The sequence below is a fragment of the Equus quagga genome, chromosome 14 (assembly GCF_021613505.1).
Source record: "Equus quagga isolate Etosha38 chromosome 14, UCLA_HA_Equagga_1.0, whole genome shotgun sequence".
Taxonomy (NCBI): domain Eukaryota; kingdom Metazoa; phylum Chordata; class Mammalia; order Perissodactyla; family Equidae; genus Equus; species Equus quagga.
This window is the reverse complement of record NC_060280.1, coordinates 51,663,770-51,681,224: the sequence shown is the minus strand read 5'-3', so window position 1 is coordinate 51,681,224 and position 17,455 is coordinate 51,663,770.

Here is a 17,455-nt window from a genome sequence, read left to right as displayed (position 1 = left end):
ACACATCACAAAATGGATGAACCCTATAGACATTATACTGAGTGAAATAAGCCAGACACAAAAGGACAAACATTGTATCATTCTGCTTATGTGAAGTACCTAGACTAGTCAAACTCATAGAGATGGAAAGTAGAACGGTGGTTACCAGGGGCTGGTGATAGAGGGAGGGGGAGTATTGTTTAATGGGCACAGAGATTCAGTTTTTCAAGATGAAAAGAGTTCTGGAGATGGATGGTGTGACAATTGCCCAACAATGTGATTGTAGTTAAAGCTACTAAACTGTACACGTAAAAATGGGCAAAAGGGTAAATTTTATGTGTGTATATTTTACCACAATAAAAAAATTGTAGCATCAAGAAAAAAGAAGTGTATTGTTTTATCTCCAAGTATTTGAGGATTTTCTAGCTATCTTTCTGTTATTGATTATTCTATTTCTGTTATTGTTATTCTAGTTTAATGACATTGTGGTCTGAAAGCAGACATTGTATGATTTAAATCATTTTAGATTTTTTGACGAGTGTTTCATGACAAAATATGTAGTCTGTCTTGGTGCATGTTTCATGTGAGCCTGAGAAGAATTTGTGTTCTGCTGTTGTTGGATGAAGTAGTCTGTAAATCTGTAAATGTCCATTATATTCAGTTGATTGTTGGTGTTGTTGAGTTCAATCATGTCCTTACTGATTATCTGTCTGCTGGATCTGTCCATTTCTGATGGAGGGATATTGAAGTCTCCAACTGTGCTAATGGAGTCATCTATTCCTCCTTAAAGTTCTATCAGATTTTACCTCAAGTATTTTCACGTTATGTTGTTAGACACACACTTATTATGGATTGTTATGTCTTCTTGGAGAATTGACCCCTTTATCATTATATAATGCCCCTCTTTATTGCTGATAACTTTCCTTACCTTGGAGTCAGCTCAGTCTGAAATTAGTATGCTCTGCTTTCTATTGATTAGTGTTAGCATGACATATCTATCTCCATCCATTTACTGTTCTTTTAGGTTTTAAAAAATATAATTATGCTTCTTTTCTTTTTTTATTGAGGTAACATTGGTTTATAACATTATGTAAATTTCAGGAGTACATCATTATATTTCAATTTCTGTGTAGATTATATCATACATTTACTTTTAATCCATATGTGTCTTTATATTTAAAATAGGTTTCTTATAGATCACATGTAATTGGATCTTGTTTTTCACCTACTCTGATAATCTCTTTCAATTCATGCATTTAGATCACTAACATTCAAAGTGATTATTGATATAGTTGGATTAGTATCCACCATATTTGTTATTGTTTTATATTTATTGTCTTTGTTCTCTGTTCCTATTTATCTTCTATTTTTCTGTCTTTTGTGGTTTTAATTGAGCATTTTATATGATTCTATTTTCTCTCTTATTTTAGCATCTTAGTTATATTTTTTAATTTTTATTTTATTTTATTTTGGAAAGAACATTTAACATGCAACCCACCCTCTTAAAAAATTTTTAACTGTACAGTATAGCATTGTTGAGTTATATTTCCTTTTTTTTTACTTTTTTTAATGGTTGCCCTAGAGCTTACAATATACATTTACAACCAATACAAGTCCACTTTCAAATTACACTATACCACATCACAGATAGCGTGAGTACCTTATAATAACAAAATAATCCTAATTTCTCCCTCTCATCCCTTGCATCATTGCTGTCACTCATTTTGCTTATACATAAGCATATATATATATATATACACATATGCACACATAATCAAATACACTATTATTATTTTGAACAAATTGTTATTGTTAGATCAATTAAGAATGAGAAAATAAAAGTTTTTATTTTACTTTCACTTATTTATCCTCTAATGATCTTTTATGTAGATCCACATTTCTGACCTATGTCATTTTCCTTCTCCCTAAAGAATTTCTTTTATCATTTCTTGCAAGGCAAGTCTACCTCAATTTTTGTTTGAGAAATTCTTCATTCCCCTCACTTTTGAAGGATAAATTCACAGGGTACAGAACTCTGGATTTGTGGTTTCCTTCTCTCAACACTTTGAATATTTAATTCCACATTCTTCTCACTTGCATAACATTTGTGAAGTTGGATATAGTTCTTATCTTTGCTTCTCTACAGGTAAAGTGTTTTTTTCCCTCTGGCTTCTTTTAGTGTTTTTTATCTTTAATTTTCTGTAATTTGAAAATGATACACCCAGGTGTAGTTTTGGGGACATTTATCCTTCTTGGTGTTCTCTGAGATTCCTGGATCTGTGGTTTGGTGTATACATTAATGTGGGGAAATTCTCAGTCATTGTTTTAAAATTTTTTTCATTTTCTTATTCTCTTTCTTTTCCTTCTAGTATTCCCACTACACCTATGTTACACCTTTGTATTTCTGTTCTGTTTTGTTCAGTCTTTTTTCTGTTTGCTTTTCAGTTTTGGAGGTTTTTGCTGAGATATCTTCAAGCACAGAGATGTCCATCAAAGGCGTTCTTCATTTCTATTACAGTGCTTTTGATCTCCAGCATTTCTCTTTGGTTCTTTCTTAGAATTTCCAACTCTCTGCTTACATTGCCACATGTTCTTGTACGCTGTCATCTCTATCCATTAGAGTCCTTAGCATATTAATCACAGTTGTTTTAAATTCCAGGTCTGATAATTCCAATACCCCTACCATGTCTGAGTCTGGTTCTGATGCTTGCTTTGTCTCTTCAAATTTTTTTTGTCTTGTATTATGTCTTGTAATTTTTTCTTGTTCGCTGGATATGATGTACTGGGTAAACGGAACTGTTGTAAATAGGTCTTCAGTAAGGTGGTGGTGAGATATTGGGGGAAGGGGAAGTGCTCTATAGTCCTGTGATTAGGTCTGTCTTACAATGAGTCTTTACCTCTGGTCTGTGAACTTCACTAAGGTTTCTTGGTCTTTTTACTCCCTCTTATGTGAGACAGGATGCTTAGAGCGGACTTGAGTTGGGTATTTCCCTTCTTCCATGTGGAAGGCTAGAAGGAACTGGAGTTGAGTGTTTTCTTTCCTCCACATGGAAAGCTAGAGATGGCTAGAATTGGGTATTTTTGGGTATTTCCCTTCCCCCAGTTCAGTTAGGTTCTGATAAAACACCAGCAGGGCTCTAGTTAACTAGTTTCTCCTGAGGACAGACCTTGTTAAGAAGAACAGAATGCTCTGGCGTATTTCACTCAGGTTCCTTTTCCGCTCTCCCTGCAAAAATCCCTGGGGGAGTTTTCTCCAGTGTTCACTGTAAGAACTTGGTACAGTTTCAGGAGGTAAAATTTGCAAAAGTGTGGGGGCCCCCTAGTGACTGGGTTTTTTGGAGTTTTTATCTCTCAGACTTGCCGACGCTGTGCCTCGAGCAATTTGTTAATTCAGTTCCGATTTTTCTATCCCAGCACTGGTTCCCATGGAGGGAGATTTCTGCTCCAGTGAGTTGTGATTCTCTGGTGGTTTGCCCTGTGACCTCCTTCTCTTATGGATCCAAGAAGACTTCTTGATTTTTCAATTTGCTCACCTTTTACTTGTTATTAGGATGAAGCAGTAACTTCTAAGCTCCTTACATGCTAGACTAGAAACTGGAAGTCTCAATACATTAAAAAATATGTATTGGATAAGTAATATTGGACTGAGAACCATCTGGACTTGGATTTGAGAGGGTGATCAGAGATATACAGACAAATAAAATTTAAAAGAATTTTCTCCAAAGTGAACAAAACCAGATTCTTTGTCTAACTTACAGATGTTTAATTTATTTACAGAATTGACGTCCCTATCTATTTCCACTGCCTATAGCAAGAGGCAGTAGTCACCCTGGAGAGGGCCCACTGGAGGAAATGTTGTATTATAAAAATAAATTTTCCACCTTTTTATTTTCTCTGTGACTAACAGAAGCTGAGTTATCTTTGGAACAGAAAGCCTTTTAAAATATATTTCAGGAATATCTTAGTATCATTCAGCTGGGAAAAAAACAAATTTTCTCTCTCCATATTTCCCTCCAATTCCCAGGGGACTTCCAGGCCAAATGACAGACTAAAAACAGCTTAGACTAATTTAGGTTCAGTTAGGCAAGCTATTTATCCTGTTGTACATAGTTTTTTGTTTCTTTTTCTTTTTAAACATTTAGTCATTCATTAACGCTACAAAAGCATCTATGTGCTTGTATAGCTATGTATGAACAAGACTGCCGTACATACTGAGTCACTTCCTTGAAAGTAATTCTCAGAATTCAGCTTTTGTTGAGTATCTATTATTTGTCTCTTCGATCACATTTTATTACACACTGTTACCATATTATAATCATATATCCTTTATCATCTGCCTAATTATGAATAACATATTCAGTATGCAAACAAGCACATTCTCGACATCTAAATATTTTGGTTGTGACTGAAAAAAATTAGATAGTTTTATACATTTTCCTTTCTTTCATTTCTGGGTTTCATAGGTTATTCTATATTGAGTATTTGAGTCTAAATGTTTCTCTTTGTTTTTTTTTCACATACACACATTTTACTTGAGCAAAGATACTTTCTTCATTTTCTTCCTTGCACACCATGATCTTCATTCATTAGTGCTTCATGCATGCTTGGGTTTCTTACTCATCATATCTTTCAAGTCCTTCCTTCAAATTTCCTTCAAGTTCTCCAAATATATCTATTCTCTCTATTTCTTCATGTGACTTTTTGTGAACGTTCAGTTTGTGATTCTCTCAGTTTTTGGGATAGCTGGAAAGATTTATAGCAAGTATGTACTTGCCATGGTTAAGTACTTTTTAGTTAAGTATACTTTTAATCACATTTTAAGTAATGATCCCATCTTTTAGCAACTTCTAACTCCCACCTCACTTCATCACTCCCACCCCCAACAACTGTCAAGTTCTGGTGCTTTATATTTTGCTAAATTAGTAAAAGTTGAAGTGACTGAATCAGTAAGACCCAAGGTATATTTTTGACGTGGCAAATAATCCTTGAACACTAACTATATGCCAGCCACTATTCTAGGCACTAAGAACTCAGTGATAAGATAGAAAAAATTTCTGCACTCTTGGATCTCATAATCCAGGCAGGGGAAAGAGACAATGAACAAATTAACACTAGGTGCTGTAAAGAAAACTGGGAAAACAGGATAGAGAGTGACATCCTGAATTTCCTTTTCATGGATACATTATTTAAACTTGGATATTGACGTAACGCTTTGCTGATGAGGTAACAAGCAGAGACATGAATGAAGGCAAGGAGTTGGCTGTGTATATATTTACAGGGAGGATCACTCCAGATGGAGGTAGCAGGAAGGACAAAGGCCCTAAGGAGGAAGCACTCTTGGCATGTTTGAGGAACAGCAAGAGGAAGTGGAAATACAATCTCTGAAAGGATCACATCCACTAATACCCAAAGCAAGTTGCACAGTCAACCTCAGAATCAAAGGGGGAGAAAATTGACTCCACCTCTTTAGGGGGAGGACCTTCAAAGTCACATGGCAAAGGGCATAGACAAAGAATAGGGTGAAAAATTGAGAATATCTTAGACAGTCTTTACCCACAACCCTAATTATTCACTTAGAATAAAAACCAAAACGGGAATTGAGACAAATGAGCTTTTGTTTTTTCCTTTAAACTATTAATACAGCAACTAATTTGTTAGAACTAGTAAGAATTCCTATTTCTTTCTTGTTAGTTTTGAGAAGATATATTTTTCTAGGATTTTTTCAGCTTTCTTACAGGTATAACATTGTTTATAATATTTTTTCCATTATTTCTTAATGTTTGTAAGATGTACATTGATATCTCCTTTTGTAATTCTGGAATTGCTTTCTTTCACCTTTTGTCTTCTTTTCTTGATCAGTCTTGCGTTAGGTTTATCAATTTCATTAATTTAAAAAAATTGGATTTTTTTCATTGTATATTTTTTACATTGAATTTTATTCCTTTATTTTCTGCTCTTACTATTTCTTTCTTCTACTTTCTTTAGATTTATTTTGCTTTCATTTTTATTACATTTTGAGGTGGATGCTTAGGTCATTAATTTTTCACCATTCTCCTTTGGTAATGTGAATTTAAGGCTAAATTCTCCTCTAAATCCTGCTTTAGCTTCGTCCCTCAAATTATGAAATGTACTTGTGTTAGGAAGATAGGATGGCTATATGAAAATGAATATCAGTGGCTCAGCACAGTTAAGATTTATTTCTCACTCATGTATGAGTCTAATGTCAGTTAAGTAGTTCTCATCAGCCAATCTCCTCCAGGTGGTTACTCAAGGATCCAGGCTAGGTCCATCTTATAATGATGCCAACCAAACCTCCTGCTCTGAGAGAGTCACTGTGGAAGGGAATTTAAGAGTAAGAGGCATTTATGGCAAGGTCTAAAAGTGGCATATATAATTCTTACCTCTATTCCATTGGTTAGTGTTCTAGTTAATACTGCTGCATAACAAACTACCCCAAAACTTAGTAGCATGAAATCCCCATTTTATTACATTTTCAGATTCTGTGGGTCAGGTATTCACACAGGGTACATTAGGGATAGCTTGCCTCTGTTCCACAATGTCTGGGGCCTCATTTGGTAAGACTTGATGACTGGGAGTCACTTTAAGATGAAGGGCTGAAATCATGAGTGTTTTATGGGTATGTCTGGCTGTTGCTGCTGGTTGTCAGTGGGATTTCAGCCAGGACTTTCAGCCAGAATACCTACATGTAGCCTTTCCAGGTGGTCTGGGTTCTTCACAGCATGAAGGCCTCAAGGTATTTGGACTTTTTAGAAGGTCATTCCAAAGACAAGTGGCTCAAGGGAGGTAAGTGGAAACAATAATTTTTTTTTTTTTTTTTACCTTGCCTTGGAAGTTACACATCATTGTTTTAGCTGCATTCTGATTGTTATAAGTGATCATTAAAGTTGATCCCAATTCAAGGGGAAAGGACATAGACCGAATACATCAATAGAAAAATGCCAATTAATGTGCAGAAGTGTTTAGAACCCCTCATAGCCATCTACATGGCCTCAATTTAACTGCAGAAGAATCTGACAAATGTTATTTTCTTACATGCTCAGGAAGAGGAAAATGAAACAGAGTTTGGTGAACGCATCACAAATAGATGCAGCAGCATTTTTATCATTTATTTAGAAACTTATTCTAATTTCCAATATGAGTTCCCCTTTGACTGATATTTTAATATTCCAGGTGTGCTTATGAACAGTGTATTCCGCAGTTTGTCTAGTGCAAAGGTCTGCAAAGTTTTTCTATGAAGAGCCAAATAGTAAATATTTTAGGTTTTATGGGTCACATGTGGTTTTTGTAGCACTTGTCTTTATTTTTATTTTTTCACAACTCTTTTAAAATGTAAAAACCATTCTGAGCTCAGATTTCATTCAAAAACAGGCCACAGGCAGAATTTGGCTCAATTTGTTGGCTACTGCTCCAGTACATTGTTCTATATATGACTGTTAGGTCAAGTTTGCCAATTGTGTTCACATCTTTTATATCTTTCAATAAAGAAAGATTTCCCATATCAAATATGAAAACAGGCATGTTAAAATCTCTGAGAATGTGAATTTATTTCTACTTGTAGATCTATTAGATTTTGCGTTAAACATTTTGAGCTTTTATTATTGAGAATTGTTATGCAAGCAATTCTGCTTAATGTCAGTAATTTGTCCATGGAAAAATGACATTATATGCAAAGCACTAATGAGCAGCCTATTTATTATTATTATTATTATTATTTTGGTGAAGAAGATTGGCTCTGAGCTAACATCTGTTGCCAATCTTCCTCTTCTTGCTTGAGGAAGATTGTCACTGAGCTAGCATTTGTGCCAGTCTTCCTCTATTTTGTATGTGGGATTCCTCCACAGCATGGCTTGATGGGTAGGTCTGTACCCAGGATCCAAACCTGTGAACCCTGGGCCATAGAAGCAGAGCATGCAAACCTAACCACTACACCAGTGGGCTGGCCCCTATTTATTATTATTTTAAATGGAAAAAAACTATAATGCATTCATGTCAATGCCAAACCCTCTACCAATTTCCTAAAATGTTACTAAGACACAGTAAAGAACTTATTGGTAACTATTTACATCGTTATAAACTAACAAGATTAAAATGTTCAAAACATCACTTTCTTATCACTCAACAATATATTTGTTAACCAATAACTGCTTTGTTTGAAGTAACATAATCTTTTTAGCATCAGGAATATCTCAGATAAACATCCCCTTTGTTGACTCTCTGAATGCTTTTCAAAACATCTACTTTTATAACCCAAAAAAGAATGTTACAGATCAATATCTCTTGTGAATATTGGTGCAAAAATCCTAAATAAAATATTAGAGAGGAAAATCCCACATCATACTTAGAAAATAATATATAATGATCATGTGAAATTTATTCTGGGACTGCAGGAATGGTTCAATATTAAGATCTCCATTAATATAATGGACCATATTAATAAATCTAAGGAGAAAAATCATGATTATGTTCATAGTTGCTTAGAAATCCTCTTTTTCAAAAAAAATTAAAAACCTCAAGAAAATAAAAATTGATCGATATTCCCTTAGCTCTCACACACACACATTTATATGTACTATTTATATATTCTATATGTATGCATTTAATATACACTACTATCCTTTGAGTTATTAGCGGTATTAATCAATGCAATTAGAAAACAGGGAAAACTACAGCCATAGGAATTTGAAAAAATAGAAAAGGTATTTCTAGTTCAAATGACATAATGCTATTCCTAAGAAACTGTAAAGAATCAATTGTAAAGTGAAACAATACAAGAATTCAGTAAGGTATCAGGATATAAAATTAACGTAAAAATTAATGGACTTCTTGTAACTAAAAATAAATATTTAGATAATATAATGGAAGATAAACTATATTTAAAACAAGATGGTAAAATTTTAAAACTTAGGAATATGCTTAGCAAAAAATGTGTAAAAACTACACAAAGAAAACTTTAAAACAATTCTGCAAGATGCAAAAATAGATATGAGCAAATTAAAACGGCATCCCCTGTATTTGGATAAGATAACTCAGAGTCATAAAGATATCAGTTTTACTTAAACTAATTTACAAATTTAATATGATCCCAGTAAAAAACACCAACAAGCTTTTTTTTTGAGTTAGGAAGATTGCTACCAAAGTTCATATGGAAAAATAAACATACAAGAATAGCTAGGAAAATACAGAAAAGAAAAGCTGAGAGAACAGACTAGTCTTACAACATATTGAAATATATTATGAATCCTCTATAATTAAAGTGTTTTGGAATTCACATAAGAATAAACAAACATTAATGAAATAGAATAGCAAGTCTGTGATTAGACCCAAGTACACGTGTAAATTTAATATATAATAAAGATGGTATCTAAAAACACTGGGAAAAAAGTGAAGTTTTTAATAAATGGTGGTGGGGTAAATGGACAGCCAAATGGAAGAAGATAAAAGTGAATCTATATCTCACACCATACACAGGAATAAACCCCAAAATGGACCAGATATATAGATATGAAAATAAAGTCATTCAGGTACTAGGAAGGGTAACTTCATCTACACTGGTACAATCTAACTATGGCTCCAAATCCATCTGATAAGACTTAAAGAAGTTGTATTTCTGTCTTCTGACCCTCTAGGGAGAAATCACTGGCTAATTGAACTCTTGTTTCCCCATATATAATGCGCTGTTTTCCACTGGCTTCTTTCAAGAATATCTCCTTGTCTTTGTTTTTCAGCTGTTAAACTATGATGTGCCTACTTCTATATCACCAATTAAATTCCTATATGACTCAAACCTGCCACATGTAACAACTAATAACCCTGGACAAAATACAAAAGAAAAAAAAAGGTACTTCACAGTGAATGAATATTCACTCAAGATTTCTTGAGGAGACTGAAAACTTAGAAGAAGAGGACCACATGGAGTGACTTTTTCCCTTGTATAGCTTTTATTTCAGGATAGGCCAGAACAACCACCAAGTAGGGTGGGTAACCTCCAATAAAATATCGATAGTGTTTATAGCCTGTAGAACTGAGGACAGAATTCAGGGCAATCTCAGCTGCCGGGAAGTCAGGGGAGATTCCTGAAATAAGAGAGCCAGGGTGGGGTAATTCTCAAATTATGTGAGTAAACTCTGGCCAAGTCTTTGGCTGATCCTTGAAACACGCATATGTAGAGAATACTCAAAGTAACAACTAAATATAAAAGAACTGAACAGAAATTTGAGCTGACTCCTAGAAGAAATGGTTTTCAATTTAATTTCAATCAAATAAATTGTTTTCAAAAAAAAAAATCAGACTTTTTCCAGAGTCTCCAAAACCTAATACAGGCAAACCTCACAGATATTGCAGGTTTGGTTCCAGACCACCACAATAAAGCAAATATCAAAATAAAGCAAGCCACATGAATTTTTTTGTTTCCCAGTGCATGTAAAAGTTATGTTTACACTATATGGTAGTCTGTTAAGTGTGAAAGAGCATTACGTCTAAAAAAATGTACAAAAATACTTTATTGCTAAAAAATGCTAACCATCATCTGAGTCTTCACCGAGACATAATCTTTTTGCCGGTAGAGGTTCTTGCCTTGATATTAATGGCTGCTGACTGATCATGGTGGCAGTTGCTGAAGGTTTGGGTGGCTGTGACAATTTCCTAAAATAAGACAAAATGAAGTTTGCTGCATTGATTGACTCTTCCTTTCACAAGTGATTTCTCTGTAGCATGGGATGCTGTTTGACAGCATTTTACGTACATTAGAACTTCTTTCAAAATTAGAGTCAATCCTCTCAAACCCTGTCACTGCTTTATTGACTAAGTTGATGTCATATTCTAAATCCTTAATTGTCGTTTCTACAATCTTCACAGCATCTTCACCAGGAATTGCAGCAATTCAATCACATCTTTGGGCTACACATATAATTCTAGTTCTCTTGCTATTTCCACCACATCTGCAGTTACTTCCTTTACTGAAGTCTCGAACCTAAGTCATCCACGAGGGTTGAAATCAACTTCTTCCAAACTTTTGCTAATGTTGATATTTTGACCTCTTCCCATGAATCACAAATGTTCTCAATGGCAGGTAGAACGTTGAATCCTTACCAGAAGGTTCTCAACTTATTTTGTCAAGATCCATCAGAGGGATCACTATCTATGACTGCTATAGCCATACAAAATATATTCCATAAATAATAAGACCTGAAAGTCAAAATTACTCCTCGATCCATGAACTGCAGAATGGATGTTGTGTTAGCAGGCATGAAAACAACATTCATCTGATTGTACATCTCCATCAGAGCTCTTGCATGACCAGACGCATAGTCAATAAGCAGTAATATTTTGAAAAGAATGTTTTTTTCTGAGCAGTAGGTCTCAACAGTGGGCTTAAAATATTCAGTAAACCATGTTGTGAACAGATGTGCCGTCATCCAGGCTTTTTATTTGAGAGGCACAGGAAGAACAGATTTAGCATAATTCTTAAGGGCCTTAGGATTTTCAGAATGGCAAATGAGCATTGGCTTCAACTTAAAGTCACCAGCTGCATTAGGTCCTAACAAGAGAGTCAGTCTGTCCTTTGAAACTTTGAAGCCGGGTGTTGACTTCTCCTCTCTAGCTATGAAAGTCCAAGATGGCATCTTTTTCCACTATAAGGCTGTCTCATCTACATTGAAAAGCTGTTGTTTAGTGTTGCCACCTTCGTTAATTATCTGAGTCAGATCTTCTGGACTCACTGCAGCTTCTACGTCAGCACTTGCTGCTTCCCCATGCACTTTTATGTCATAGAGATGGTATCTTCCCTTAAACCTCAAGAACCAACCTTTGGTAGCTTCAAAATTTTCTTCTATAGCTTCCCGGCCTCTTCATAGAATTGAAGAGAGTTAGGGCTTTACTCTGGATTAGGTTTTGGCTTAAGGCTCTCGGGTCACTGGTGGCGACATCTCTTATCCTCTCAGTGACCTTCTCCAATAGAAGTGGTCCTTTTTATCTCTGTCACAGAAATTAGTAACTAGAAGTGGGATGGTTCTATAAACAAAACAAACAAGACTAAAATATGTGGCATTTTCTCAGATTCCAGGTGGTGATTGACAAGGAATCTGTTATCAATGCTGGAAAGAGGGCAGTTCATTTTATATGTGTTATGTGGTAGAAAAAAATGGCAAAAACTGTCACCTTCACTTACTTGGAAGACAGACAATGTATCTAATGAGATTTTAATTGTAAGGACGGATTGAATAAACAAATGTTCATAGAAAATGTTGGTTGCTGTTGGCTGTATTTAGCAATTTAATACAAGAAAGAGATGAACTCTGAGTAGTATTAGAAAATTTGCAAGTGAAATTGAGAGAGAGTAGAGAGTCCTCAAATTCAGAGACGTGTGAGGGTCTAAGAGGCTGCTGCTTTTCACCTCCAAGCAATAAAATATAAGATTGTGAAATTATTTAAGCCACAAAGACTTATAAACCTCAGTCTTACATCAAGGGCCAAAGCAAAGACGTGGTCATGAGGATCACTGTTACAATCCTGATGGATTTAGGTGGCACAGAATAAATCCTTTGAAGTGAAGGAAATGGCTAAGACTGTGGAGCTCCCACAGCCGCCTGATGTGTGCAAGGTGTCTGCACTTGCAAGAGAGAGTGAGACAGTAAGAAAGAGTCAAGGGGATGAGGATGTAATGAATTATGGCAAATCTAAGAAATGTGACTAGAAAAAATTGTGTGTAGTCACTGATGATGAGGATTTTTAGGCTGCTTAATTTTAAAACGGTTTATGACGAGGATTTTTAGGCTGGTTACTTTTAAAACTACAGATAAGAAGTAGGCTCCGAGGAGTGGAATTTGCTTGCCCTTTGATCAGAGACAGTTGCATTTGTGAAGGAAATAGCCATGCCTCCCTCTCTGCGCCCGGAGGAAGGGGAGATGGCCTTATCTCTGGAAACTCTTAATGGGGAAGGCAAGAACTTAAGTTGTTTACTGTCTGGCAACCTCATGTAACTGACACCCCACCCCAAAATCCTCCTTTGTCTTTAGTTGAAGATAATATTTGAGCGGTGACTTCTGCCATTTACTCAATCCGGTTTGATTCTTATCTACAAGTTGTGGGACCGCCCAATGGCCGGACCCTACCTGCTCTGGTACCATTTTAACTTTTTTTTTGTCTTGTAAAGAGATAATTCACATACCTATGCCTTAAATTTAGCCTTACTCTCCACCCAACTTGGCAGCAGAAGCAGCAGCAGTGGCTCCTCCTGCCCGTGGGCCGTGTCCCCATACAGCAGCCTGACTGCCCATGGGTCCTCTCCCCATGCTATTCTATACTATTCTCTAAATAAAAGAGCACTACTACCAGATCTTAAGAGTCTAAGAAATCTTTCTTTCGACTCCTCGGCTCACCGACCCCGTATCAACTGGCACATGAAGCTGACTGGAATCAAAAAGAAATTTCTAAATTTCTGTTCAACCAAAGGAGCCATGAGCTCCAGTAAAGCTCAAATTTTCAGTTGTTTCCTCTTTGGAAACCCCCAGGGATAAAGTGGCTTGGGAGGGTGGCGTTAGTTCAACTCTCTAAACTATATATATTGACATTGTAGGGGTGAAGACATTTCCTCTACCTTATGTGGGTTCGTCTGACTAGAGAACAAATTAAATTAGCAAAAAAACTCACCACTCTTGCTTCCATTGGACCCTGTAGGCAGAGATCCTGGAGAGTGACGTGGTAAGGACTCTTACCTCTTGCTGGCTCTCGTCAGGGATCCAGGATCTCTCGGCCACAGCAGTCCAGAAGCAAGTGGTGTCCAGCCAGGGAAATTTCATCCCATCCAAGTGGCCAAACTGTAGGGGAGGAAGACATTTCCTCTATCCAAAGTGGGTTCGTCTGGCCGGAGAACAAATTAAATTCACATGAGACAGAATAGCAGGAGAAAATTAAGCAAAGCTTTATAACATGTATACATGGGAGAGGTCAGGCAAGCTGAGCAACTCGTCAAAATGGCTGAAGCCCCCACCTTAAATATCTAAAGACAAAGGAGGATGTTGGGGTTGGGGGAGTCAGTTACTGGAGGTTACCAGAAACAGGAATAAGATTATTATGCAGACTTAAGTCCTTGCATTCTGTATTGATAGGAGTTTCTAGAGACAAGGCCATTCCCCCTTCTTCCTGGTAGAGAGGGAGATATCTTTACAGATGGAGAGTTCCTTTACAATGTAAATGTCTCTTACAAAGGGTAAGTAAATTCCACTTTTCAGTTGCTTTCCTGTCTGCAAAGGAACCAGCCTCAAATAATCATCATGCCAAAGAGACATATTGGGGTGGCCAATTCCAGGTCCCCACAACATATATAAGTTTTTGCTTTTATTAGTCAATTCTATAAATTTTTCCTTTATTATTTCAGCTTTTGGGGAATGCTTAGGATGGTGTTATCCACCTTAAGATTATATATGTTTATTTTAAAATTCTGTCTGTATCTCTTTCTAGTAGGTTTTATGGTTTTTAAAATTATATTCAACTTCTTAATGCATTCCATTTATTTTGGCAAAGGTGGAGACAGAAATCTCTTACTCAATTCCATTTATTCAATATTCCTCATTTTTCCTATTGAATTAAGATGTATTCTTTATCATATTATAAAATCTTTTATATACTGAAGTATTTGACTGAACTTTCTATTATATTCTTTTAACAATTCTATTTTGTGGATACTAATCTATTTATTGTGGTTTTTCTAAATCATTTAATATTTTACAGAGCAAGTTCCACTCGTTTTTTAAAAATGAATTTTCTTGCTTTTGTCACATTTGTTCTGAGAAAAAATAAATAGTAGAGAAAACCTGTCCCTAAAGGGGAAGACAATATTGAAAATACTACATTCTACCCAAACTAGTCTATAAGTTTAATACCAGTTTCATCAAACATCAATAAAATGCATTGTATAATTTGATGTAGGCCTTTGCTCATTTTAAAATTAGATCTTAGTAAAGCTTTATAATTTTCTTTGGATAGGTTTTACAATTCTTGGTTAAATATATTTCTATTTATTTGATATTTTATAGCTTTTATAATATTTTGACTGGCTATTGCTGGTATATAAGAAAACGATAATCTAACACCATTAGAAACACATTTCCTACTTCTCAATCTAATAATTTTCAGTTAAAAATCCTGTATTTTTTTACAGTAGATAATTAAATCATCTGTAAACTAACAGGTTTATATTCTTTTTTGAATTTCTTTGTCTTATTTACCATGATTTATTAAGCTTATCATGGAAGTTCTTAGCCAATGAATAATAGTAATGATAGTAACATCTTTATTTTACTCTTTACATTGATGGAAGCATTTCTGCTATTTCTCCATGTTGGTTTTATCTGAAATAGGTCTTCTTTGCTATGTTAAAGATGTAGCTGTTATTCTCAGTTTACTAAGCTTTTTATAAAAAAATAAATCAGGAATTGATGTTGAGTTTTATCAACTGTGCATTTTGGATCCGTGGAGATGATGATTAATTTTTTACTTTTAGCCTTTTTCTTAAAGGATCTTCGTGTTCATTTAATTTACCATAGATACGTTCATTCGCTTTATAGCATATGTGGAAAATTTGGGTCCAGGCTGCATTGGAACATGTCCAGTGATAGGAAACTAACTACCTATAAGGCAGCTCCGTCCATTCTGTTAGGTCTCTGATTACTGACCCTGAGTGACACTGATCTATACATCAGCAGTCTTCTCAACAGTCTTTTGACTAATTACGAAACACCCCTCTGTCATCCAGTCCATATTTTTCAATCTTGCTGACAAATATATTTCATGATGCCTTTGGCCAATAGTTTACTGGAAGCATTCTAATAATTCCATCAAAAGAGAAGTTAATTTAGTCCAGCAGGACTTGTTCTAAGTGAAACCATGGTAATCCCAAGTGCTTACAAAATACTCACATGATAATATTAGAATTTTGGACATCTAGGTTAGGCATAAATCAAAGCAAAAATTAAAATAGTAATCTATCTGTTTCTAATGTTTAATATAATAGAGTTTTAGCTGCAGCAGACATATTAAATATAACTATTATAATCCCTTTACTTTAAAAATTAAGAAATTGAGATTCAAAGATCTGGTAGCACCCACACTGTTTCAATCAAATCAGAATTTACAGAGTATCTTCATTCATAGAAGATCAGGCCTTCTGAAGCTTCTAGGGTGTCCCCCCCATTCCCTACCCCACCTCCACTCCCTACCCCCACATACCATCCTCGCCCCCTGCTGTGGATTCTACATGTGTTAGGAATCAGGACTCAGTGTCTCCATGCTTTAAATTATCCAGATGAATTCCTGACTAAACTATTATTTGTAGCTGTCAGCCAACTAGCCCAAACTGCTTTTCCCAGAAAAGCTCTTGTGTCAGTGGTTTTGCCACCAGCAACAGCATCTTGTAATCTGCAGCTGCCCTGAGCCTCACATGTAATGCCTTCTTAGCTGCTTCTTGAATCATTAAGCATCTAATAATGTTTTCTCAACCTTTTTTCCCTGATGCCAGTGGCAATTTTGTTCTCTTTCCCTTTGAACTCCTAGCCTGAGACCTTCTAGAGGGCAACCCTTTTTCTTTACTCGTTTTTCCCCAATTGACTTTTCAAAATACTGTGTTGTAATAATTATACCAGTTTTTGCAAAAATCAGTGAATCAAACAAACAGTGCAGATATGTATGAGATGAACGTCTTCTCCTTAATGGCATCCCCTCTACCCCCACCCAGACACACAGCTTACCTTCATCCCCACGTCTCAGAGTCACAACCGAGCATTCTTTATTATTTTAATTACCATAAACATACTATGCAAACATACATAGCATAAAATTGTCTAGCAATCTTAAACTCTGTGAGAACTATACTTTCTTCACTCATCCAACAATTTTTTACTTTTTCACTTTTTCACTTTCTTCATTCACCTTTCATCATTACTCCAGATCTCCTCAACACTGCCATACTTGATTAAAAAATAATTGGTTGAGAAGTTGTTTTTGTCTTGCTGCATATTTTTATTTAATTAATTAATTAATTTATTTATTTGAGGAAGGTTAGCCCTGAGGTAACATCTGTGACCAATCCTCCTTTTTTTGCTGAGGAAGACTGGCCCTGAGTTAACATCTGTGGCCATCTTCCTCTACTTTATATGTAGGACGCCTGCCACAGCATGGCTTGACAAGCGATGGGTAGGTCTGCACCTGGGATCTGAACTGGTGAATCCCAGGCCACCGAAGCGAAAAGTGCGAACTTAACTGCTGTGCCAGGGGGCTGGCCCTCACTGTGTTTTTTAATGTAATTGAAGAGATAAAATTGCATAGATAAGCATAAAATGCAGAAAGTTAGGGATTGAGGGGTCCTCAGTAACTATATATACTTGCTTACTGATTAATAAATGAGGCAGAAACATTAAATGTCTTCTCTGAAATCACAGTTTCAGTTAGAGGAATGGTTAGA